At 47.3% G+C, this 25,897-nt stretch overlaps 1 long non-coding RNA gene across 5 annotated transcripts in view; it reads left to right on the top strand.

The window, feature by feature from the left end:
• Nucleotides 1-25,897, top strand: part of LOC119453403 (uncharacterized) — a 186,533-nt gene that overhangs the window by 138,785 nt on the left and 21,851 nt on the right. The window contains exons 1-3 of one of the 5 annotated variants that reach the window (XR_007467107.1): nt 8,233-8,247; nt 19,100-19,230; nt 21,472-21,595. This is a non-coding gene — a long non-coding RNA (uncharacterized LOC119453403). Of the gene's footprint in view, nt 1-8,136; nt 8,248-16,985; nt 17,234-19,099; nt 19,231-21,452; nt 21,596-25,897 lie in introns of those variants that run through there. The other 4 variants (XR_005192282.2, XR_005192284.2, XR_005192283.2 and 1 more) reach the window with 4 other exon arrangements.

Genomic DNA, 25,897 nt, shown 5'->3' with positions numbered 1-25,897 from the left:
ACCGTAATCCGTAGCGTTCATTTAATTAGGAATACATATTGTTGTTGGTTTTTGCGTTAGTAAATGAAAAATCAATGCGTTAGAAATGGCGTCGAATGCGTTAGAATGCTGTAGGAAACGCTACGCGTTAAAGAAGCGACTGAAGCCGCAGCTCTGCAGCCGGCTTTAAGTCAACGGTAATAAAAGGTCCCAACAGATGGCGCGAGAGCAGGGCGAACGCGGTAAATTTTAATTGAATCAGCAAATGTCCATTGCATCCATCATGGGAGGAGTGAGAGGGGAGGGGAAGAGCGTGAGGGGAGGGAGGGTGGACAAGAGAGGGTGTTACTTATCAGGGGTGGCAGAAGACTATCGTCTTTCGATGTCATTTGCAGCGAAGCAAGCAGATATGCGGCCAACTTTTTTTTTGTCGCTGACACTCGTGGCAGCCGCGAATTAACTTGCGGACAAAGCGAAACATCTCGCGCCAGTACTACCTTTTGCGTAAGCGTTCATAGGTCTTGAAGACACCGCCATGAGCACACTGTGGGTCGGAGTCAAAGGACGCGCAGATTGTAGAGCGCAGCGTTCGGGGGATCACTAGGAGCCACTTCCTACCATCGGGCGAATAGTTCCGCCGGTACAGGAGGCCATCACGAATGCTGAAGTGCGAAGCTTGGCGTCGCAGTGTTCGAGTGGGCGAAAGGGTGGGTGCCTCGGATAAAACGTCAAGAAGTGAAGCGATCCATGGATCGTGGCACTGTGGAGAGGACACGGTGGCGACGTAAAGAGCTGACAGTGGGTGGTCTATAATGGATATGGAGCCAGTTTCGGTGGATAGTGGTCACCGCGACAGTAAATCAGCATCGGCATGCTTACGTCTGGAACGATATTTAATGCGGATATCAAACTCTTGAAGACAAAGAGCCCAGCGGGCAAGGCGACCTGACGGATCCTTCAGCGAAGACAACCAACATAATGCATGATGGTCCGTAACTACATCAAACGTGCGGCCATATAAGTATGGGCGGAACTTGACAAGCGCCCAGACTATTGCCAAGCATTCTTTCTCGGTGACGCTATAGTTTGACTCAGCCTTGGTGAGCGTTCTGCTGGCGCATGCGACGACATACTCTGCGAACCCAGGCTTTCGTTGTGCGAGAACAGCACCCAGGCCGACACCGCTGGCGTCTGTGTGAACCTCAGTTGCGGCCTTAGGATCGTATTGGCGCAGTATAGGTGGTGACGTCAGGAGACGGCAGAGGGTGGAGAAGGCTTGGTCACGCTCAGAAGACCTTGACGAGGACTGGTGGCGCTGCTTAAATGTGGGGTCAAAGGCGCAACTATAGAGGCGAAGTTGCGCACAAACCGGCGAAAGTAGGAGCATAACCCTACGAAAATTCTTAACTGCTTTAGAGTCGTCGGTTTGGGAAAGTCGGTCACGGCTCGTAGTTTAGCCGGGTCCGGAAGTACACCGTACTTTGATAGGAGGTGACCGAGAATTGTAAGTTTTCGCGCAGAAAAAGGGCACTTGTTGAGATCGAGTTGGAGCTGAGCGTTCTACAGACACGTCAGGACATGGTTGAGGCGTTCGAGATGGGTTGAGAAATCTGGCGCAAAGACAACAATGTCGTCGAGGTAGGAGACACATGTGCGACTTCAAACCCCCAGAACCGAGCCCATCATGCGCTCGAAGGTGGCAGGCGCATTGCAGAGGCCGAAGGGCATGACATTAAATTCATATAGACCGTCAGGCGTGACGAAGGCTGTCTTTAACGGTCCGGCCTCTGCTAACGGCACCTGCCAATACCCGGAACGCAAAATCTAACGATGAAAAAAACTCGGCACCTTGTAAGCAATCAAGAGCAGCGTCAATTCTGAGTAAAGGGTACACGTCTTTCCGAGTGACTTTGTTTAAGCGCCGCCGGTAATCCACGCAGAAGCGAATCGAGCCATCCTTTTTTTAACGAGAACCACAGGGGATTCCCACGGACTTTGTGAAGGGCGAATAACGTCGCGTTTAAGCATATCGTCAACTTGGTCGGTAATAACTTGACGTTCCGCGGTGGAGACACGGTACGGACGTTGTGACACTGGCGAGTTGGAGCCGGTGTCGATGTAGTGAACAATGGTAGAAGTTCGGCCAAGGGCACGTTGGGCAACATCGAAAGACTCGCGGAACTGGTAGAGCAGCTGGAGAAGAGCAGAGCGTTAAAATGGCGACAGTCCGTCTGCGATCGACGAATTGAATAGGTCGGCAGCTGGTACATCAGAAGGGTTAAGAGCACTGACGGCGTCGAGGTCGCGTCGAGCGGAATCTTGCTGCACGGAAAAAATTTGGCCGATATCAATAGGTTGCACGCATCCAAGGGATTCACCTTTAAGCAGTTGGATGGGATACGGAAGAAGATTTGTGAGGCAGAGAGCGCTTGTTCCATTCGAAATAGACAGGGTCGAATAAGGCAGAAGAAGTGACTTCCGACTTAGAAGGAGGCGTGATGGTTCAAAGAGTGCAGCTTCGTCACATATGCTGTTGCAGAACACGGGGAGCAAAACACCTGACGTCGGCGGTATTTATGTGTCCTCTGTTACGACTAGTTTGTGGGCGGCTTGGTGAGTGCGGTTGTAGGGCGGGTCACACAACGGGAAGAGCTCAAGTTCAAATTTGACACAATCAATAACGGCGTGATTACACGATAGAAAGTCCCAGCTAAGTATGATGTCGTGCGAGCAGGATGAAAGGACGATGAACTGAACGATATAGTGCTCTTTAGCAATGATAAGTCGAGCAGTGCAGGCGGCTATAGGCCGAACAGGGTCTCCATTCGCTGTACGTAAGGGCATCATCTCAAGAGGCGTAGTCACTTTTCGAATCTTGCGGCAAAGTTTGGGATCTATAACAGAAACAGCAGCACCGATATCGACAAGAGCATTCGCATGGGTGCCTTCAAGAAAAATTTCGACAACATTCGACGGCAAAGTTCGAGGACTTGAGCATTTCGACAGCGCAGTTCTTGTCTCTTGAACGGCGGGGGCTAGTTTCCCTCATTTTCAGGGGCTGGTCGACGACGCATGGGCGACAAGGAGCGGCGACGGGGTGAAGGTGAGCGACGACATGTGGGTTGCGGATAGTCACGTGTAGACGTGCTTGTTTGGGGATCCGGACTTTCATAACGAGAGCGGGGACGATCCATGTAGTTCGGTGAACGGGCGTCTGAGTATCCTGGGGCGCGACGACGGCAGTGTCGGGCGATATGACCAGGGCCGCCGCATGCAAAACAGATCGGCCGGTTGTCGCGCGTTCGCCAGGGATTTGCAGTGATGGGAGCAGCCCATATCACGGACGGCTGAAGTCGGGGCTGCTCGCATACGACACACCATGGAACGGCGAGCGCTGTTGTAGCTGCTGCCGCTTTACTACTTCAGCGTAACTAAGAGGCGCGGCGACAGAGTGCTGCTTAATGGGCACCGGCGTGGCCTCGGAAATCTGTTCGCGAATGACGTGTCGAAGAACGGGAGCCAACGGGATTGGTTGCTGCAGTTGCTGCTGTGGGAGCTCCTGACGCTGAGCAAACGGCAGGAGAGACAGCTGACGGGCCACCTCCTCACGCACAAAGTCTTTCATTTGTGCGAGAAGGTATGACTGGTCAGGCATGACGTCCAGTGCACCGAGTGGTTGGTTGTACGTCTGAGGTGAACGTCGGGTGAGAGCTCGCTGCCGTCTCAATTCGTCATAGCTGTGGCACAGGGTTACCACTTCAGACACAGTGCCAGGAGACTTCGCAAGAAGGATTTGAAAGACATCGTCGTCGACACCCTTCTTAATGTGGTGTATTTTGGCACTTTCGCTCATTGAGGCATCGACGCGCCTGCCGAGATCGATTATGTCCTCAATATAGGCGGTAAAAGTTTCATTAGGTTCCTGTTCCCGTGTGCGCAGCCGTCGTTCGGCGCCTAACTTCCGCACGGCAGGGCGACCGAAAACGGCAGATATTGCCTCCCTGAAAGCGGACCAGTTCTCAAATTCAGATTCGTGGTTCATATACCACAGCTTCACCATGCCAGCCAGATAAAAGTTCGCGGTACTCAACTTAGCAGCGTCATCCGACTTGTTGGGTCCACTAACTTTTTCGTAGGACTGACCGCCAGTCCTCGACGTCCTGGTCTTCCATACCCGAAAATACCGGGGGTCTCGCTGGCGAACCGGGCCGGGGCAAACGGCGGCCGGGAGAGGTGGCTGCGGTTAGGTAGCGTCAGCTGGCATGGTCGAGTGCAACGTGCGGGATCGGAGTTCCAGGGTGCCGGCGATGTGCGTAGCGAGCACGATCCACCAAATGTAAAGAGGTTTATTGGGCAAGTCCAACAAACAGGCGGTAGCTCGGAACAGTACGCAGGGAGAACAAGATGGTGGTGTTCGAACGCCGATCTCGTGCCTTCTCCTCGCGATGATGATCGCTCAGCCCGGGATGTCATTCTCTTCATTTCTTCATTATAATATCTATAGATGATGCAGGAAGGAGACCGCGAACTTTTTGGTAATACGATATACTTACTGAACGTTTCCGGCGGGTGGACCAGCCTGTGTGAGAGTACAGTGGTATATATATATATATATATATATATATATATATATATATATGATTCCCCTGTCTTGCACTTGCTGATTCTAACTTGCGCCTGCAAATTCCTTCACTTCATCACCCCACCTAGTTATCTGCCGTCCTTGACTACGCTTCCCTTCTCTTGGTATTCATTCTGTAACTCGAATGGTCCACCCGTTATCCATCCTACGCATTACATGGCCTGCCCAGCTCGATTTTTTCATCTTAATGTCATCTAGACTACCGGCAAGATGTATGCACTGAAAGGTAAGCAGGGTAATATCATCAGCAATTTCGATGACATAGTAAAAGCAGCGGATGAATTCTAAGCTGACATGTATAGTACCCAGAGCAGCCAAGCTACTTTCATTCGAAGTAGCGATGAACAGGATACAGAGGTTTCTCCTATAACTAGCGATGAAGTTAGAAGAGCCTTGAAAGACATGACCTGGGGAAAAGCTGCTGGAGAAGATGGAATAACAGTTAATTTAATTAGGGATGGAGGACATATCATACTTGAAAAGCTTGCGGCTCCTTATACGCACTGCCTCACGACTTCAAGTGTACCACAAAGCTGGAAGAACGCCAACATTATACTAATCCATAAGATGGGAGATGTTAAAGAATTGAAGAATTATAGATTCATTAGCTTGCTTTCACTATGGTATAATATATTTACCAAGATAATTTATAATAAAATCAGGGCAACACTTGACTTCAGTCAACGAAGAGAACAGGCTGGCTTCAGGAAGGGATATTCTACGATGTGTCATATCCATGTAATCAATCAGGTAATCGAGAAATCTACGGAGTACAATAAACCACTCTATATGGCGTTCACAGAATATGAAAAGGAATTTGATTCAGTAGAGATACCAGCAGTCATAGACGCATTACGCAACCGAAGAGTACAGGATGCATACGTGAATATCTTGGCAAATATCTACAAGGATTGCACAGCAACCTTGGTTCTCCACAAGAAAAGTAGAAAGATACCTATCAAGAGAGGGGTCAGGCAAGGAGACACAATCTCTCCAATGCTATTCACTGCATGTTTAGAAGAAGTACTAAAGCTCTTAGACTGGGAAGACTTAGGAGTGAGAATCAACGGCGATTATATCAGCAACCTTAGGCTTGCAGATGACATTGTCCTATTCAGCAACAATGAGGACGAATTACAACAAATGATTGAGGACCTTAACCGAGTAAGTTTAAGAGTGGGGTTGAAGGTTAATATGCAGAAGACAAATATAATGTTCAATGGTCTGGCAAGGCAACAAGAATTCAGGATCTTTAGGGAGCCTCTATAGCCTGTAAAGGAGTACGTTTATCTAGGTCAATTACTCCCAGAGGACCCTGATCACGAGAAGGAAATTTACTGAATATTAAAATTAGGTTGGAGTACATACGGCAGGCATTGCCAAATCCTGGATGGGAGTTTACCACTGTCGTTGAAACGAAAAGTGTACAATGATTGCATTCTATCGGTGCAACATATGACGCAGAAACTTGGAGGTTAACAAAGAGGCTCAAGAACAAGTTAAGGACCGTACAGAGAGCGATGGAACGAAAATGGGTTGGCCTATCGTTAAGAGACAGATCGGAGAGCAAACGGTGATAGCCGATATTCTAATTGAAATTAAGAGAAGAAAATGCAGCCGGGCAGGCTATATATATGTAATGCGTAGGATGGATAACATGTGGGCCATTAGAGTTACAGAATGTATACCAAGAGAAGAGAAGCGCAGTCCAGTTGCCAGAAATCTAGGTGGGGTGATCTAGTTAGGAAATTTGCATGCGCAAGTTAGAATCAGCTAGCGCAAGACACGACTGATTGGAGATTGCAGGGTCAGGCCTTCGTCTTGCAGTGCACATAAATATAGGCTGATGATGATGACGACAGCCAAGTAAACTTGCTTCGTATAGCTGTCTACTAATTAGAGATCGCCATCGATGCTTCGGCTTGGCGGCGAATTGCGACTTTTGTTGCTATAGCAATTATATGGACAGTCCAGATACATTTCCGTCGCCGTAGGCGCAACCGTGATGTTCCGTATAAAGTTCAAGGGTGATAGTATCGTGTCCGCGTGCCTTACGCTTTATGTGCGACTGAAAGCGTGCAAGAGTTAGCCGACGATGGTGGCTCGATCTCGCGCGCACAAAGGAGGAAGGCGCAAGGCCATCGTGTGCAAGGAACTTGAGGGAGAGGCATTCCACTTCGCTGGCAGTTGCGTATGGCGCGACCGAGCACGGCCACGCGTACCCAATCCTAAATACTATTTGCGATGGGGCAGAGTTCGTCGAGTGCTGATAGCTTGGTGTGCGCAGTCTTATTAGAGCCAGAGGAAGCACGAAGATCAATTCACTCAGTGTAGCATCATCACTTCTTCATGCCGACGTTTTTACCGCTAGTTTCCGCGGTCATCGAGTGAGATGTGCTCATGTTTGCTTGTGCGCGCATGACGGTTGTTAACTTAGTAAGTGAACGTTTCAATTTTATACGACCGAGAAAACAATTATCCATACTCCGTATAGCTGTCTAGTAAGGTGGTATCGCAATCGATGCTTTAAACTGCGACTTTTTTCAATTTGGAGAGTCCGACATTTCTGCATCGTACTGCGTGTGGATCCAAACGAATATTATAGGCCAGAATCAGGCACAAAGTTTTGATTTTGTTATTGGTGCATGGCTACCATTATTCTTATGATCTTTTAGCTTACAGAGACCACGTGAGTTTGGCCACCATTACGTGCTCATATAGCGAATGCGCACCGTCGAAGCGACGCAAACACAGATCATATTATATGCGGGTTTTTCACGGTACTATGTATCGTTGTTTTTCGCCTAGCCGGTGTGCGATGCCTGAGGCCGCGCATGATACGCTGTGAACCAAGTAGTGCACTTTCTTTTTTTAGGTTGGTCCACCGGTCGTGGTATCAGCCACCCACGTAGTCAATTGCCTTATGGCTACCACCACATTTCTGCCTTTGCGTTCTTTTCTTCGGTATTCCGCATACAAAAAACGTAGTTGCGGTTTACGTACGTGTTCTCAAATGATAAAATGTGGATTTCGTTATATTTTCCAGTAGTCCGGCATCCGCTCCCCCCAGCCCTTTAACAGGTCCCCTTTCCCTCCAACCAACATCTCTGGCTACGTCATTGATTTCATTTAGCCATATGAAAGCAGCGAGTGTGTCTTAAGTCGTGAAAGTCAGCCCCTCAGAGTCCATCGGCACTAGAATATATGGCGTTGCGAAGTTTCACTCATACAGACTATATATATATATATATATATATATATATATATATATATATATATATATATATATATATATATACTGGTCCTTGGGCACCTCGTGTTTGCTTCACTGTTTGCTGCTGTCACGAAAATGCAGCTGGGCTATATGACTCAGCCGTCACCCAGGTTTCATTGCCGACACGCTGTCACAATGGTGCGCGCAAATACAATGCACTCAGCATCTTCATTGTGGATATGAATATTTGCCTATTCATTCACGCAAATTGCCTATTGTTCAACTCAAAAACAGACAGCAAGGGCACTCAAATCGGGCTATTCAACAGCAACTGAAGGAGTATAAAAGAGGGTCCTATGATAACCTGTCAGTTTTCGGGACCCTCGAGCGCAGGACACTTCTCTCAAAATAGGTAAATACTTCGCTGACCACAAGTTTCCTTTATTGAGCCATCTGGTTTTTTTTAAACATATATAATATATCCCTTCCGGATAGCTCTGCTGCACCTTCTGAGGTGTGTTTCAGGTAGAGCCCGAATTTATCAGCATGAGATTTGGTCAAGTGTATGCAGCAAATAAAGAGATTTAATTGTGACAAAATTTGGGAAGTAATATTGAGCAGTAGTGAAGTTTCGCAGGCGTTGTCAAAATCTTAAGACTAGCAAAACATCGAAAATATTGATAGCAATATCTGCTAAACCACACCTTAGCCTTTCAAAAATATGTCAAATTGTTTTGACGGAAACCTTTCAGTAATCGAAGGGCGGCGCCTTATGTACCATACTTTATAGACAGTCGTATTGAAAGTGGCGGTTATTAAAAGATTTCTGCTCAGAAGAATAAGTTTAACCAGCTTGGGCTGTTTAACGTGCATGCACCCATTTTACAGCACACGGGCGTTTTTGAATTTCGCCTCCGCCTAAATGTTGCCGCCTCGGCTGAGATTTCAGCCCCCCAACTCGGGGTTAGCAGCGCAACACCAATGACATTAGGCCACCACAGTCGGTCATCGCTAATGACAATGAACACGCAAGTGCGACTTTATTTCTAGTTTAATCTTTTAGGCACGATGTCCAAACATATTTCGGTTGATTGCTTTGAGCGAACGTATAACTTCACCACAAGCGTCCGTACAGCGTACGCGAACCACCGTACGTTTAATATCTTGACGTCTGGGAAAGCTTCGCTGAAAACGCACACAACGACACACACACACACACACACACACACACACACACACACACACACACACACACACACACACACACACACACACACACACACACACACACACACACACACACACACACACACACGCATGCACGCACGCACGCACGCACACCCACACACACACACACACACACACATGCACTCATACAAACACATACATAATCCCACGCACAGTGTACACGAGTTATCATGCACGCAATGTAAAAAAACACGCATGATTCAACCGAAATAAGAATATGTGCATGTTCTATTGGAATCTGCTAAAGTAACCTATGAAGCGGAATCCTGGTAAACAGATATCGTTAAAACGAATTGCTGCTGAAACGAAACAAATGTGTTATGGTTGGTGCTTTTGAATTAGGGCAACACACAAAAAAAGAAAAGAAAATGACAAATGTAATCTGAAAAAAAAAAAGCCGGCAGATTCCACGCCCTGTGGGAATCGATGTTATGCGAAGCAGTGTGCCTACCAAGTTAACGAAACGACCATAAGAGCACCAAGGCGTAGGCAGCTGTTTCATGACCTACATGACACCGATGTCACAATATTCATGTCATGACCTATCATTTATGTTCGTCATACACTCTTGTCATATTATGCCAATTTGGTAAATACCAAGTTAACGATATGACCATCAGAGCACCAAGACGTAGGCGGCTACATAGATAGATGGATGGATGGATAGATAGATAGATAGATAGATAGATAGATAGATAGATAGATAGATAGAAACTGTCAAAGTTGCAAATGTGCGCCAAGAAATGCTTCGCATTTAAAATCACCAGCCCTTCCGCTGTCGAGAAAATGGGGGTAAGCCAAGCTTGTCGTATGTGTATCTGATCTTTGTCAGGGTAACGTAAACTTCACGGCATGTCACGGTAATATAACATAAGCGTTTATTTAATGTATACATCGAGGGAATTAAACGTGCATAGCTACGGAAGGAAAAGTTGCACGAAAAGGGAACAAACGTAGCAGGAAAGTGAACGAAAAGTATTAGAAAAGGGAAGGGAAAGTAGTAGGTCAAGTGCACACCCGACAACGTTTGCTTACCCCCATTTTCTTGACAAGAGAAGGCCTGGTGATTATCTTTTTTTTTCACTCTATCTTTCTTTATTGTTCGCTCTCTTTCTTTCTCTCTCTTTCTCTCCGTCTCTCTCTTTATTTCTCTCGTTCTTGCTTCCTCTCTCTTTCTCTCTTTCTTTGTTACTTTCTCTATTTCTTTTTTGTCGCTGGTATGTCTCATTGGGCTTGCACCCTTTCTGCACAATCATCAGGATCGGCCCACATGACAGGGGTATGTGCTATTGAGCTTGCGCCCTTCCTGAGCTATCGCAAGGATCGGGCCACTTTTCAGCGTGACACCGCCACCACCACCACCACCACCACCGCCGACACTTGTGAGCTTATAAAGCTTCGCTTAAAAAGAAAGAGAGAGATGGAGAAGGAGTGAGAAAGATAGAAAGAGAGAGAGAAAGAAAGAGAAGAGAAAGAGAGAAAAAAAACGAAAATCTCAAGCTCCTGTCAAGAAAATGGGGGCAAGCAAAGGTTGTCGGCTGTCCACTTGACCTACTCTTTACCTTCCCTTTCCTACTACTTTTCGTTCACTTTCCTGCTACTTTTGTTTCGCTTTCGTGCAACTTTTCCTTCCATTGATTTGTACGTTTCCTTTACTGGACGTATACATTTAGGAAACTTTATGTTTTATTACCGTGACATATCGTGAACTTTACGTTACTCTGGCTAAGGTCAGATACACACACAAGCTTCGCTTAGCCCCATTTTCTCGACAGGGGAAGGGCTGGTGATTACTTTTAAATGCGAAGAATTTCTTGGCGAACACTTGCTACTTTGACAGTTTCTATCTTTCTAGCCTCCTACGTCTTTGTGCTCTTATGGTAGTTTCGTTAACTCGCTAAGTACCAAAATTGGCATATCAGGACAAGAGTATATCATGAACACAAATGATACGTCGTGACATAAATTTCATGACATGTATGTCATGTAGGTCATGAAACAGCTGCCTACGTCGTGGTGCTCTCATTGTCATTTCGTTAACTTGGTAGGTATCAAAACTGGCATAGGATGACAGGAGTGTATGACGAACATAAGTGATAGGTAATGACATAAATGTCATGACATGTCTTGTCATGCATATCATGTAGGTCATGACAATGACCCAGTGAAAAACAATAACATTCAAAAACCACTGAAATGGGCTCAGACGTGGGTACTAAATGAAGGAAACACTAAAGGACGCTGGTAGAAGTCATAGTCATGAGCATGACACAAAAAAATGACAATGACTCGGTGAAAAACGATTACCATTTAAAAACCTGGTTACACCAGCACTGACCTCCTCCTTCAACTAGGCGGGTATAACACACTGGACGAGCTCATCGAGGGCCAACGCTGCTCTCAGCTGGAGAGACTCACACTCACAGAGACGGGCCGCCACATCCTTACTTCGCTCGGTATTACCTACCACCATCAACACGGCCATAAACACCAAATACCCTCCACCATACGAGCCTGGATTCACGCCAAACCTATCGCCAGAAACATGCACGCCGAATACAGCCGCGCACGCCGCACAGCACGTGCCACGGCTCTCACCAAAGCCCTTGCTCGCAACGACGGTATGAGTTTCGTCGACGCCGCCGAATATGCCCACGGTACCCGCTTTGCAGTCGTCACCGCACATCAAGGTTCTCTCCATCATGCGATCAGCCTAGTAACCCCACACGCTGAGGAAGCTGAAGAAGTGGCCATCGCGCTAGCCACATTAGACCCAACATGCCATACCATCGTCTCTGATTCCCGCTCCGCAGTTATCAACTGCATCAATGGCCGTATCTCCCAACAAGCCTTGCGCATCTTGCAACAAGCACCCCGCTGAACCCACCATCAGGTTACACTCATCTGGTTCCAAGCTCATGTAGGCACCGTCCACCCGCACCTCCCCAACCACAACGAGGTTACCCACTCCTTAGCGCGAGGGCTCGTTAACCGCGCGGGAAACGGGGAGGTTGCCCCCACCGGTAGGGATCGCCTGACACGCCACAATGATGTAGTGAAATCTTTCTACTTAGAGCGTAGGGCTTTCCCCGGCCCGCACACCAAGCTATCCCGAGCGCAGGCTTCAACTTTCCGCCTGCTACAAACCAACACTTACCCCTCGTTACACCTTTACACAAGATTTACCCAGACATTTACCCCAATCCCACGTGCCATATCTGGAAGACACAGCCAGCCACACTTCCACACATGCTTTGGGACTGTACACAACAATACCCCGACACTAACCCAACGACCTTCTCGTCGAGATGGCACGCTGCCCTGCGTAGCTGCAACCTCGACGACCAACTCTGGGTGACCCAGCAATCCTGCGAGGCGGCGCAGCGGCAACACCTCGACGTCCCCACGTGGGAGGCCTAGGCCAGGCCACCACCTCTTGCTGGTTTTAATAAAGTTTATTCAGTCAGTCAAAAACCACTGAAATGAATTCGAACATGGATACCAAGTGAAAGAAACGCTAAAGGATGGTGGTAGATGTCATAGTCATGACCACGAATCAGCAAAAAAAGATTAACTGAAAAGCCACTGAAATGGGTTCGCACGTGGGCATTAAGGTGGCGGTCCCACTCCGGCGGCACGAGCCCCCCCGTTTTCAGCACTTTTGGAGCAATCGCGGCGGCTCTTCTTGGGATATAAAGTAGTAGTATATACCATGAAAAAGCATAATTCTTGCAGATTCCAATTATATAATATATAAAGAAATTTATGAATGTGATCTAGAAATAAATGTTCAAGAACAAGCATGAGATACATGGTTTTTGCGAGCTGTGTCTCAGTTGTGACCATATTTAGAAGGAACTACCGCATTTACTGCATTGCGGCTTGCTGTGTAGCTTTAGGACATATTTATATATTTGCTAGACGAGGCGAAATAATTTTGAATTTTTACTTTTTGCATAATTTGCTTTTGAAATTGCCAAATATCGCAAAATCCTCTTCCAGACAGCCCGGCAACTAGACGCTCAAGGAAGCTAAATTTTGGAAACTTTAGAGTTCAAGAAATTTCCATCTAGTACGCAAAATTTCATTCATGTACCTTTATTAGTTTTCCTAATAATGCGGCAGACATTAAGCAATATTTAGAATTCTGGTTTTACTTTTGCCCATTTTTGCGGGAAGGTACTAAAGCTACGAAGCTGCGGTTTAAAACTAATGAAAGTACATGAATAAATTTTGCGTCCTAAATGGACTTTCCTTGAACTCTAATTTATCAAAAATTTAGCTTCCTTGAGCGTGTAGTTATCGGGCTGCTTACAACAGAAGTTTGCGATATGTGGCAATCTTCAAAAGCAAATTATCGAAAAAGTAAAAATTCAAAATTATTTTTCTGCGTCTAGGAAACAGATAAATATGTCCTAAAATTACAGTGCAAGCCGCAATGCACTACATGCGGTGGTTTCTCCTAAATATGGTCACAACTCAGACAAAGTTCGCCAAAACCATGTATCTCATGCTTGTTCTTGAACATTTATTTCTAATTCACATGAATCAATTTCTCTATATTATATATAGTTCGAAGCTACAAGAAATAAGCTTTGTTATGGTATATACGGCAACTTTATATCCTAAGTAGAAGAGCCGCCACGGTTGCTCCAAAAGTACTGAAAACTCGTGCCGCCAGAGTGGGACCGCCCCCTTAAGTGAAAGAAATACTAAAGGATGATGGTAGAAATCATAATCATGGTCATGACTGAGCAAAATTGACAATGACGAACGAAAAACACCACATATCCACGGGGTGAATGATGATTAGTGGGCGAAGTTCCGGAGGGAATCATCGGTAAACCGTGAATCTTCCGTGTAATTCGCCCAGTCTCGCCGCACTACATCGAACGATTGACTTCCACCAATGACACGCGCCATATGTGACGTCATTCCTATTTCGTAACAGCGCCCTTCATTATAATTGCACCATCTCCCGCCTAAGGGGACGCTAGCACAAACGCGTTAGAAACGTGCAGTACTCTCTAGTAAGGGGGAGAGACCACAGCGTCTTACGCAGCCGTTTACACATGCCGGAACGTGCACCGCGTTTGCCGACGCCATCACATGACTGCTGCGAGAGTATAACCCCCGTATTCATAAACGGTCCTCGACTTGACTTGCCACCGCCTTCAACGCGTTTCGAACGCGCTGCCCAAGGCGATGGCAAGTCAAGTTCAAGTCGAGGAGCGTTTATGAATACGGGGCTAAGGCGGAGAGGCCACAGCGTCTTACACCAGCTTCTTACACGGGCCGTAACGCGCTAGCACAAACGCGTTAGAAACGCGCAGTCTTTCGTTAATGTTGGGTATTTATTGTCATCGTGGTGCGTGTGTCCATGTGCGCTTCGTGGCGTAGTGGTTAGCGCCGCGCGTTCGGAAGTGAGGGGTCCCTGGTTCGATTCCGCGCTACGGACACAACTTTCGGAATTTTTTTTTCATAGAAGTAGACGTGGCTACCTACTACGACGACTACTACTACTACAGAGGAGGGACAGACCCACACCCTAAGGAGCTTCGCCCCTAAAAAAGATGAATACTTAAAAAAAAAAGTTGTCGCAGTTTCACCTGAAAGGGGAAGCATCAATTGCGATAGCAAACTTGTAGATAGCTATACGGAGTAATGATATTAGCTTTATCAGTTGTATAAACTTGGACATGCAGCAGCATCGGCAACACGCAGAACTGTTGTCGACGCCATCGGCGTTTTGCCCGCGTTCGCTCAAAATGCGTGCGGCGTTGGTGACTGTTGCCGGAGCCTCTGATATAAATCGCAGCTAAACGTCGCCTCCCTTCCCCACGGCCTCTCGCGCCTCGGAAGAAGGCGCGTTTGCTCTACATATATGGTGATTGTAAAGGAGAAAAGAGACGCCTACTTCTGCAGCCCTTAAGCGAGCACGGCGCAGAACGCGCGTTTGTTCTCCGCCGTGCGTTCACTCCCCGTGAAAGACGCGCCCCTCGCGCCCTTTCACTCGCACATACAGCGTTCGGCGCGCGGCGACGATTTCTTCTCCAAATGACGTCATACGGAACCTCACGGCAACGGCGACGGCGATGGCGATGGCGAAGGCGACGCCGACGGCACAAATCTGCTTTTGAGTGTCCATATAATTGCTATCGCAATAAAAACACCGCATATCCACGGGGTGAATGATGATGAGTGGGCGAAGCTCCGGAGGGAATCATCGGTAAACCGTGAATCTTCCGTGTAATTCGCCCAGTCTCGCCGCACTAAATCGAACGATTGACTTCCACCAATGAATGACACGCGCCATATGTGACGTCATTCCTATTTTATAACAGCGCCCTTCATTATAATTGCACCATCTCCCGCTTAAGGGGACGCTAGCACAAACGCGTTAGAAACGTGCAGTACTCTCTAGTAAGGTAAGAGGCCACAGCGTCTTACGCAGCCGTTTACACATGCCGGAACGTGTACCGCGTTTGCCGACGCCATCACATGACTGCTGAGAGAGTATAACCCCCGTATTCAGAAACGCTCCTCGACTTGAACTTGACTTGCCACCGCCTTCAACGCGTTTCGAACGCGCTGCCCAAGGCGGTGGCAAGTCAAGTGACTACTAATACTACTACATACTACAGAGGAGGGCCAGACCCACACCCTAAGGAGTTTCGCCCCTAAACACCACATCAATGGATTCCGACGGGGCACCAAGTGAAGGAAACACTAAACGATTGTGGTAGAAGTCATAGTCATGACCATGACTCAGCAAAAATGCGAATGACTCAGTGAAAAAAGATTAACACTCAAAAGCCACTGAAATGAATTCGGGCGTGGATACTAAGTGAAAGAAACACTAAAAGATGGTGGTACATGTCATAGTCATGAGCGTGACTCAGCAAAAACGTCAATGACTTAGCAAAAAAAATTAACACTCAAAAACCACTGAAATGAATTCGGACGGGGAAGAAAGTGAAGGAAACACTAAAGGATTGTGGTAGAAGTCATAGTCATGACCATGCTCAGCAAAAATGTGAATGGCTCAGCGAAAAAGATTAACGCTCAAAAACCGACTGAACGAGTTCGGATGTGGTACTAAGTGAAGGAAAAGGCTCAGGGTTGATGGTCCAAGTCATAGCCATGAGCATGACTAAGGCTTTCGCCTTAAGGCTTCGCCGTAGGTGTAGCTAAAGAGATTCCTAAGGACTCATGACATGAATGTCATGACATGCGTGTTATGTAATTCATGAAAGAGCCGCCTACGTCTAGGTGCTCTCATGGTCGTTTTGTTAACTTGGTAGGCTCCCCGAACAATGCTTCGCATAACATCGATCCCCACAGGACGTGGGATCTGCCGGCATTTTTCTTTCTTTTAGGGGCGAAGCACCTTAGGGCCGAGCCTTGTCCCTCGTCGACCGTTGTGCTTAGCTCTGGTTTTCATGGAGACCGCTAGGGGCGCTGCGGTGCACAAGGGCGTTCGTTCCCGACGCGTGCTCTCTTTCTCTCTCGTCCGTAGATCTGGTTTGCATGTAGTCCGCCAGGGGTGCTGCGGTGCACAAGGGCGTTCGATCCCTAAGCGCGCTCTTTTTCTCTCTCGTTCGCGACGCGCGCTCTCTTTCTCTCTCGTCCGTAGCTCTGGTTTGCACGTAGTCCGCAGGGGCCGCTGCGGTGCACAAGGGCGTTCGTTCCCGAAGCGCGCTCTTTTTCTCTCTCGTTTCCGACGCGCGCTCTTTCTCTGTCGTCCGTAGCTCTGGTTTGCATGTAGTCCGCTAGAGGCGCTGCGGTGCACAAGGGCGTTCGTTCCCGACGCGCACTCTCTTTATCTCTTCAGCCAATGATGATAACGGTCGGTGCACAAGGGCGTTCGTTCCCGACGCGCGCTCTCTTTCTCTCTTCGGCCATGGATAATAACGGTCGCTTCTGATAACGGCGCGCCCGCTATGGATGAAAAGGCAGGAGTGGCGGCTCAACTGCAAGCGGAGTCGAGGGCTCGCAAAGTTGCTGCAGCACGGCGACGCAGACAAGAAGCGGACCCGGAGTCTAGGGCGCGGGAAGCTGCAGCAAAACGGCAACGCCGGCAAGCGGATCCGGAGCTGAGGGCTCGCGAAGCTCGCGCTTGAACCGAGCATCAGCGGCACCAACCTCAGGTAGAGAACGCTTCCGGCGTTCTGCCGCCGCTTCCAGCGCTCTCGCATGTACTCGGTTACCCGAATGATCCCCCGGCGCTACGCCCACTCATAATCATTCACTTCGTGGATATGCGGTGATTTTTTCTCATTTGCTCTCAAATAAACAAATAAAATCATTTAGCTAACTTTTAACTTATTGTTCATATAGTCAAAGTATCAATCAAAAGGTCGCAGAGTACCGCAAGAGATGCAAACAGGAAGGGTTTTAAGCGAAGCTTTATAGGCTCACGAGTGTCGGCGGTGATGGTGGTGGTGGTGTCACGCTGAAAAGTGGGCTGATTTTGGCGATAGTGCGGAAAGGGTCCAAGCTCAATGGCACATACTCCTGTTTTGTGGGCCGATCCTGATGATTGTGCAGAAAGGGTCCAAACCCAATGGCACATACCAAGGACAAAAAATAATGAGAAAAGGAGAGAGGGCAAGAAAGAACGAGAGAAATAATGAGACAGAGTGAAGGGGAGAGATAGAGAAAGATAGAAAGATAGAAAGAGAGAGACAAAGAAAACGATAGAAAGAAAGAGAGAGCGAAAAAAAGAAAATCACTAGCCCTTCCCCTGTCAAGAAAATGGGGGTAAGCAAATGCTGTCGGGTGTGTACTTGACCTACTTCTTTCCCCTTCCCTTTCCTACTACTTTTCGTTCACTTTCCTGCTACGTTTGTTCCCTTTTCGTGCAACTTTTCCTTCCGTAGTTATGGACGTTTCCTTCCCTCGATGTATAGATTAAATAAACGCTTATGTTATATTACCGTGACATGCCGTGAAGTTTACGTTACCCTGACAAAGATCAGATACACATACGACAAGCTTTGCTTACCCCCATTTTCTCGACAGCGGAAGGGCTGGTAATTTTTTCCAGGAAAATACACATCGTGTGTTTACATTTTCTGGCAAATGGAGAAGCCCCCGTATAAAAAAGCGCAGTTTCGCCCTAAAGGCTAAACATCGAATGTGATAGGAAATTTGCTATCGCAATCATTTGCTATAATTTGGCTAAAAATTATTAGCCAGCTATACGTAGTAAGGCTAGTATATTTATCAACCGTATAAGCTTGCAAACATTAGCTTACTAACTAAATTAAGAAGCATGGTGTCACTCGTGCACAGACAAACATAAAACACATCTTATTCAATGACCGTGGGCCCTCGCTGTCAATACGCTGGCGTGAGGAAGAGTGGCGGATATAGTCATATCACATGAAGCCAACAAACGAGGTCACCAAGTAAAGCATAGGGAAAATTATCTGCATTTCTGAATTGAATTAAGGAAATGATAAAAAACGAAAATGAATGAAAAAAGAACTCACAAATTGCGGCAGGTAGGATAAGAACCCACGTATTCGCATTACGCGTGCGATGCTCTTCGCAACTGAGCTACCGCGGCGCCGTTCTCAAATCCCCTTTCTAGGGTATATACATGTATGTTCATCTTCCAACAGCGGCCTAGAGCTGCCCCCTTCCTTAAAATAAAGGCTTTATTGATTCAGTTATCTTCAGGAACTACCCCATGGAGGGTTGTAGCCAGCGCCACCAGTCGGCAGGCGGATGTGCAGCATCCGTTCTGCCGCAGGCAGTACGTCCACGCGAACCTTTTGGGTGAAGGCCATACACCTGGTCACTGGTCATACACCCACACATGCTACCAATATATATATATATATATATATATATATATATATATATATATAGTCTGGCTAGCACACTCGTAGAGTTAAATCTAGTTATACATAGCAATGCGGCATTTGCACCCGCCACCCGCGTAGCAAAATTGGTTGTACCACGGTCGCTGAATGCAAACGTAACGGTGCGCCCTGTTGTGAGCGCAGGAATCGGCGGAAGCACGCTATTTTCCTTTTGCACAACTGATGGTGCCGCGGCGCGGCGAGCTGGAATTGGCGCCGTGGCAAAGGCGCCGTGGAATAAACGCGTTCTCGGGGATGCTTTGCTACTTTACAACGTGAGTAGAGCCGATAAACTTGGTTCGTTAAGTTTGCACTATAAGAGATGCGCTTGAACTAAAGCGGTATTTTCTAATGACAGCACGTTTTCTACTGCTAAACTGAATTTGCGAAGCGGCCATCTAACGCAGCGTTAGATGCAGAGCCTAGGTTCTCAAATAATTGTCAATGAATTGACTTCGTCGAACAAACAAGCCAGCGTTGCGACAATACCCCTCTACTTCTTGTTGCCAATCCCCGCTACTCGGTTGCCTGAGAGCACGTGCCATTTCCCTCAGTGCCTTCTCTCGCCTTCCCGCAGTTGTTTCATGACAACTGTGAAGAGCGAACGCGTCCACTTACTGCCCTCCTTGGTTTGTCGGCGTCAACGCAGTTAGCCTTCGATGGAACGCTAGCCTGCGCCTGCCCTGTATGGGAGAGAATCCCACATACATTCTCGTCCGCCGTCAACGTCCACGATCGGATGGCCACCGCCGGGTGGTGAGCAACACGTTAGACGAAATAGCGAGCGTCCAGCCTCTGTTCTTCCTCTCTCTGGTTCCTCCCCGCTGCTTGCTTGCCTAAAAGCACATGCGCTTTCACTCACCTTCCGGCGATGAACGAGCGACAGTCTAAATATGGTAGCGAAGCTCCTACAGAATCCCAAGCGTCCTGCAATGGCGGCTTGTGGAGGCACGGCAGCGCTATCTACATTTCGCGGGTCAACTTCTTGGTGGGGAAAAAAAAAAACCTTTGCCGTTCGAGGCTTGAGGCTGGGGTCGTCTACTGCGCTAGCTTACATCACATCGCATACACAGAACACACAACATTGAGTGAGTGAGGCAAAAGACTGCCTCCATGCTCCACATAAGGATCGCAGGAGCGCGCACAACACTACAGATGAAGCGTAAGTAAGTAAGATTATTCGCTACAACATCGTATCCCAATCTAATATGAATGCATCCATCTGTATCTATGTCCCTCATTCTATAACGGCAAGACTTACACCGGCGAGCGTTGATCGTTTTGCATGAATTGGAGCAATGGATGGACCCAGATTTCGAACTAAGTACCACATGTGTCCGTAGTATCAACACACATGTTATTTCGATGTTATGATTGAATCAACGTTACAGTGGAATAATTTTCAAACAACACAGCACGCGTGCCACCTGTAGGTTGTCAAGGATAGTTAATACATAGCTAAAACATTGTATTTAGTTAAAAATAGTTACTGATCAAATCTTTTAATGGTAAAGCTATATACATTGCCATTACTGTTTACTGCTGCGAATAAGGGAAATTTCACGACACAACAGCATTCAATACGGTAATGCAATCTCGGCATATATCACCACAAATCGCCACGAGCAAACTTCAGAGAGTCTGCCCACTTTCGTACTCACCATTATTCGCGAATGGAGGCAAATAACCTGTGACACCATTTTACTATTCTAATGACATTGTCTGTAATTTTTCAAATGTTTGCATTGGTGACTTATTCGATGCAGAATTTTCATGGAGCCCCACGAGACGTATCTGTGCTTCAATCGCCCCTGACCATGATTGATGTCACTGCTCATTGGTTTGGATCCGCCTCTCAGCCTCGCCTTCGCGAACTTCTTAATTGATCACGCACATCAAGCTTCCCTCCTTCTTTCCTCGTCCCCGCCACGACAGACCGCGCTCGAGATATGCACTTTCCCCCTCACCCTTCTTTGCAACTTGGTTGCCCGAGGACAGGCAACCCTTCCCCTGGCAAGTTTCCTCGCCTTCTCTCCCACATGTCCAACCTGCAGTCGCACCACTGACCTACCGCGCAAACGGCCCGAAACAGCCAAGAAAAGCTATTCAACCTCGTCCATGTACAAGAAACGCTCTATGACGAGGGCAGCTCCGAAACAGTGGCCACGAGTATCGTTTTTGAGTCATTTGTTGTTGTAAGAATGGTGCTGGCCATTGTTTTCTCAAGGTGCTGTCTTTTATCTCACGTCGCAAGTAACAATGTTTATTTCTAACAACACGTTATACTCATTTACTTGGAAAAAAGTATTCATACAAAATAGTGACCCGACAGGAGGTGTCCTTCATTTGGATTACATTTTAATTTGTCTGCTTACCAGACTAAAAGCTTTATTAATATTTTATATGTCATAGTATATTGCGGACAATATTCGAAAGCCCGTTAAAAACGATGCAATGCCATACGTTTTTAGGGAAACAGTCATTTACATTAAAATAGCGCTGTGCCATCTTTTCAGATAATTGGAAAAAGGAAAGGACGCCTGAATATGAAGCACTCCCTGCTTATCATCGTATTAATAATGTACGTCGCGGTTTTTGTCTGTGGCAGTGCGGCGGACTGCGTAGCTCGTGTGAACGCAAGTAAGTAATTCCAGAATGGCTTTTCCTTTATTTGTTTTTCTTCAGTACTCAGTGTTTACGGTTTAAACACAAGAAAAAAAAACGTGAGCGAACTTTTTTTAGATCGTTCTATTTCGAACAAAAACGGTGAGCGAAAGCAAATTTACCAAATAGCTAAGACGACGATCAACGTTCTGCAGCAAGAATGCATGCGCTTTTATTCAAGCAGCTTGGTGGGGTAAAGGTCACCATGCCGACTAAGCAATTTAGATATTCTTAACTAGTTTCTGACATTTTGCTTCTGGTAAAAAGGTGAATCAGAGATATGGAAAGGTGCGGGCAGGGCTTGCGGAGCCCAGTCTGTGTTCGCCCTGCGGCAAGTGTGACGAATTAACTGGGCAAGTACTAGACTGGCACAAAATGAAGCGCGTGTAGTAAATTACTTGTAATCAATTGCGTTTTGGCGATGGTATAATTTAACGACTACCTTCGGGGGTCGGTAACACTCATTACAACTCACTTGCCTTTTTTCAGGAACAAAACCACGTAACCAGTTAAAATTTTTACGATACAAGTTATAACTGACGACACATCTTTGTGCATTTCATGTCGCCGCTACTACCCACAATGTCTGCGGTCGACAATTAAAGTAGTTCAAAGAGATAGCAACATGTAGATGGGTTACCAGGTTCAGGCAGTGAACATCTTGCAGATACACCCCGAGAACCTGAACACGGCAAGTTTGCAGGTTTTCATAATTTTCTTGTAAGTCCAACCTCGGAGCGTCTCTTATGCAGTAAATTTGTCTCTCTCTCTCTCTTCTGAAAGTGTTTCTAAGTGCTCTTTAGGGCGAGACGTGCTGCTGCTCAATTCGTTTTCACTTAGTGCTATCTATGAGTTCAGTGGTGCAGACAGAAGTACTTGACCGTTAAATGCACTTTGTTGCTATCTGATACATGACTCATAAACACCTGCTTTAGCAATTGTAACACACAAACATTAATTATGGCTAAATATTCTGCAGCATTATTATGAGCTACGCTACAGCATTGACTTCCTTCTCAAGGAACGGGAACATTTGCTGGGGTGAGTTAGAATTAGTCGTTTAGGAGAAGGAGGTCCACAACAGGTCGGTTTACAAATAAACATTTCTTGAAACGGCTAGATAGCGATGGACGCTTTGGTTTTGATACCAGCGGATCAGCCACGTAAGGGTCTCAGCTTCTCTCTAGCCGTATCGCGAGCGCCTTCCCTAGCCCCAGAAACAAGGACAGCACTGAGCTTAATAGAGGAGCCGAAGGCGGGCATCTTGGAATTAAGTAACAGCAATGTTTTGTATAATGTCTTAGTACGTAAAAACTTCGCTATAGGACATATCGAACGAGTTTCCTTGATCACTGCAGGCATCTTGACACTAAAACAAATCAAAATGTTCGAATGCAATTAGCAAGCAATTGTTAAAGATTATAAATAGTGTGTGGAGAGCTGCAGTGGACGAACTGCAACACCCGACAGCCTGATGTACTTACTTCATTTGCGAAATGGTATTAAATGTTCGGAGGAAAGTAACGTAAACGTAATTGCTTTTTAAGAATTGTTCAATTACTTTCCTTGGTAGTAGCTGGTCATAGTAATCAATTACAATTTTGAACGAAGTTCTGTAATTGTAATCAGTTACTTCCCTTCTGCAACGTGCACAAGCCTGGTACGCACACATAGGTAACGCGCGGTCCGCGATGTCCCGAAGTCCAAGTGCGATAGCACTGCGGCCGAACGCCTAATGCTGTAGGTGTGAGGGAAAGCTTTCGAGAGTGAATAGAGAAGAATGGCGGCTTGATGCGGCGGTGTCTTCTCGCGCTCACAAGCGAGGAATGGGTGGCGAGTGCGCGCTCTATTCTCACGCGTGTGAGGGAGGAGGCAGGTTAGTGCGCATCTCCTCTTCTACTCCAGCTACGGCCGCGGAGCACAGCCATGTGTGCCCTATCTTGGAGGAAATTAGCACTGCGTTAGAAGGCTAGTAGACCTGAGATAGCTGATGGCTTCGCGTGCGTTGTGTTCTCGCGCGCCTAGTACGCGATGAAGCGAGAGGAAGTTCGACGCCGAATTGGCTGGCCGCTGCGTCCGCTATTCATCATGCCAGCGTTCTGACAGCAAGTGTCCGCAGTCATTGAGCGAGATGCGTTCGTGTTTGCCTGAGCGCGCGTGACAACATGCTAGATCGTAAACGGATGTTTACAGCAGTTTATGCAGCTGACAAGACGACTAACCTTACTTTGTTTAGCTGTCTAATAATTTGCTATCGCAATCAATGCTTCGCCTGTCGGGCGAAACGGTGACATTTTAAAAGCTTTCTTTGGCTCTTTTTGCTGTTTATGTGGTAGGTTGGTGATACGGAAGTGGTCGTACTTGGGTGATGGAAGGCGAGGACGCGCGCCGGGGCCCATGGCGCATGCCCTAGTGCAAGCCAGTTGCGATGAGGTGTGGGAAGGAGACAAGGGAATCGTTGTGCTTGAGCCCTCCTGTAAGCGATTGACGGGGAGGGTTGGAATGAAGGCGGTGGGAGCGCTGTCACTCATTAGCTTTCTCGCTTGTTTTTCGCGGCGAGGAGAGAAAATAGCTCGTGCTCTCGGGCAAGTGATTGGCGTTGATTAACCTGAGCGAGATGGAGCGGAGGCTGCCGCTTGCTCATTCATCGCGCATCCCACTGGCCGTGGGCGGTGGTCAGCCCATCGTGCAGAATCTATAGCAGAGTCTCGCTCATGAAGAATATACCGCAGATGCCGGTGAGCTTGCCGTCAAACGATGACGGCGTTGACTCCGACACATCACGGAGAGCAAGATGTGGACGCGTTCACTTTGCACAGCTCCCACAAATTAATTCATGGAAGGCGAAGGAAGGCGACGAGATAAAGCTTGCGCACTCTCAGTTAATCGGACTGTAGGTTAACCGAGCTGCGAAGACTGGCGGCAAGCAAAAAGTGAGGATGGAAGGGGGGGACTCGTCTGTTCATTCAGGCTATTCACTTAGCTTGAAAATTGTCGTAGATGCTGCTTGCTCAATTTTAAAAATTATTTCTCGAATCTGTATGCGTTCTGTAGAAAAAACAAACAAAAAAGAACAAACGACGAAGGTAAATAAACCTAGACAGCCAGTGGAGGAAAATAAAAGAATCAGACGTGCGCATACATTGGTGCAACGCCATGGCTTCGATCTTGCGGAAGTGTCCATCTTCTACGCACTCGTCAAAGGAATATTACTCTCGCTTGACGTTGCGGGTGGCGATGAATCGACGGATCGTGGATGTGAAGACCGGCGAGGCTGCAAGGACATCAGCCAGTTTTGACGTTATCCTGACTGGAGTCCTGGAGGACCGCGTGCAAACCACTAATATCATTCAGGAAGCCTGATCTTTGCTTGATTCTTCCAACGTCGACGTCACAAAATTTTATTGCCTGCACGATCATTTCCCAGCAAGCAACGAGGAGATTTCGTAGCCAAATAGCAAGTTTTGGGAATATATGATACGGTTCATCTGGAAGAGAACCATAGAGACGCCGCCGCCACCACCGTGGGATACAGCGATCAATCACTCAACATAGCACGAGCTTTGTTGCTGAATGGCCCCCATAGAAATCATTCCTTAGCAAGCTTCACGCACACAAGACATTCCCATATCGCCCACTAGAAATGAATCCCCAGCCAGACTTGTGGGACTCCAATTGCCGTGACTGCGAATGTGAACGTCCAAGGTGGGCATAAGTGGGTATGCTTTTGGGAATAATTGGAACAGGCCATTCCAACCAGCAGCGAGTTGACGCTTTCCACAAAATTTTATTACCTCAAGCGATTTCTCTACGCTGATGCAGCAGCAGAAATCACGGGCTTGCCAACGTTCAAATTATGTTCCCCCGATACAATTGCGCAGTCGAAGAATGACTCGGAGACCGAACAAGCATTATTCAGCACCATTTGACGACTCTACTAAATCTTCCGTACATGAAGTCGGTCAACGTCTTACGCGGTCTGCGACGGTTGTATGACACCACGCAACTCAACAACCGCTGTCGCGGTTCACTGAGTGCGCCAACACCTTTAGGATCTCAGCTATGCTCATCAATAAGCTTCAGTATGCTCTGCCTCAGAACGCGATTCCTAATTTCAAACGAGACAAAAGAAGCCGCGTTTTCAGGGCACTATCAACTGACAGCATCTCCGCACAAGTCTTCGGTTCAGTTTCACCAGCCACGTAGATAGGCGCGTATAACAGTTCACGCAGTTCACTCGATCAGCACTGGGAACCAGAAAGCAATGCGTGTTACCAC

Source organism: Dermacentor silvarum, chromosome 5 (assembly GCF_013339745.2).
Source record: "Dermacentor silvarum isolate Dsil-2018 chromosome 5, BIME_Dsil_1.4, whole genome shotgun sequence".
NCBI classification, from domain to species: domain Eukaryota; kingdom Metazoa; phylum Arthropoda; class Arachnida; order Ixodida; family Ixodidae; genus Dermacentor; species Dermacentor silvarum.
This window is presented reverse-complemented; position numbering and strand designations above follow the sequence as displayed.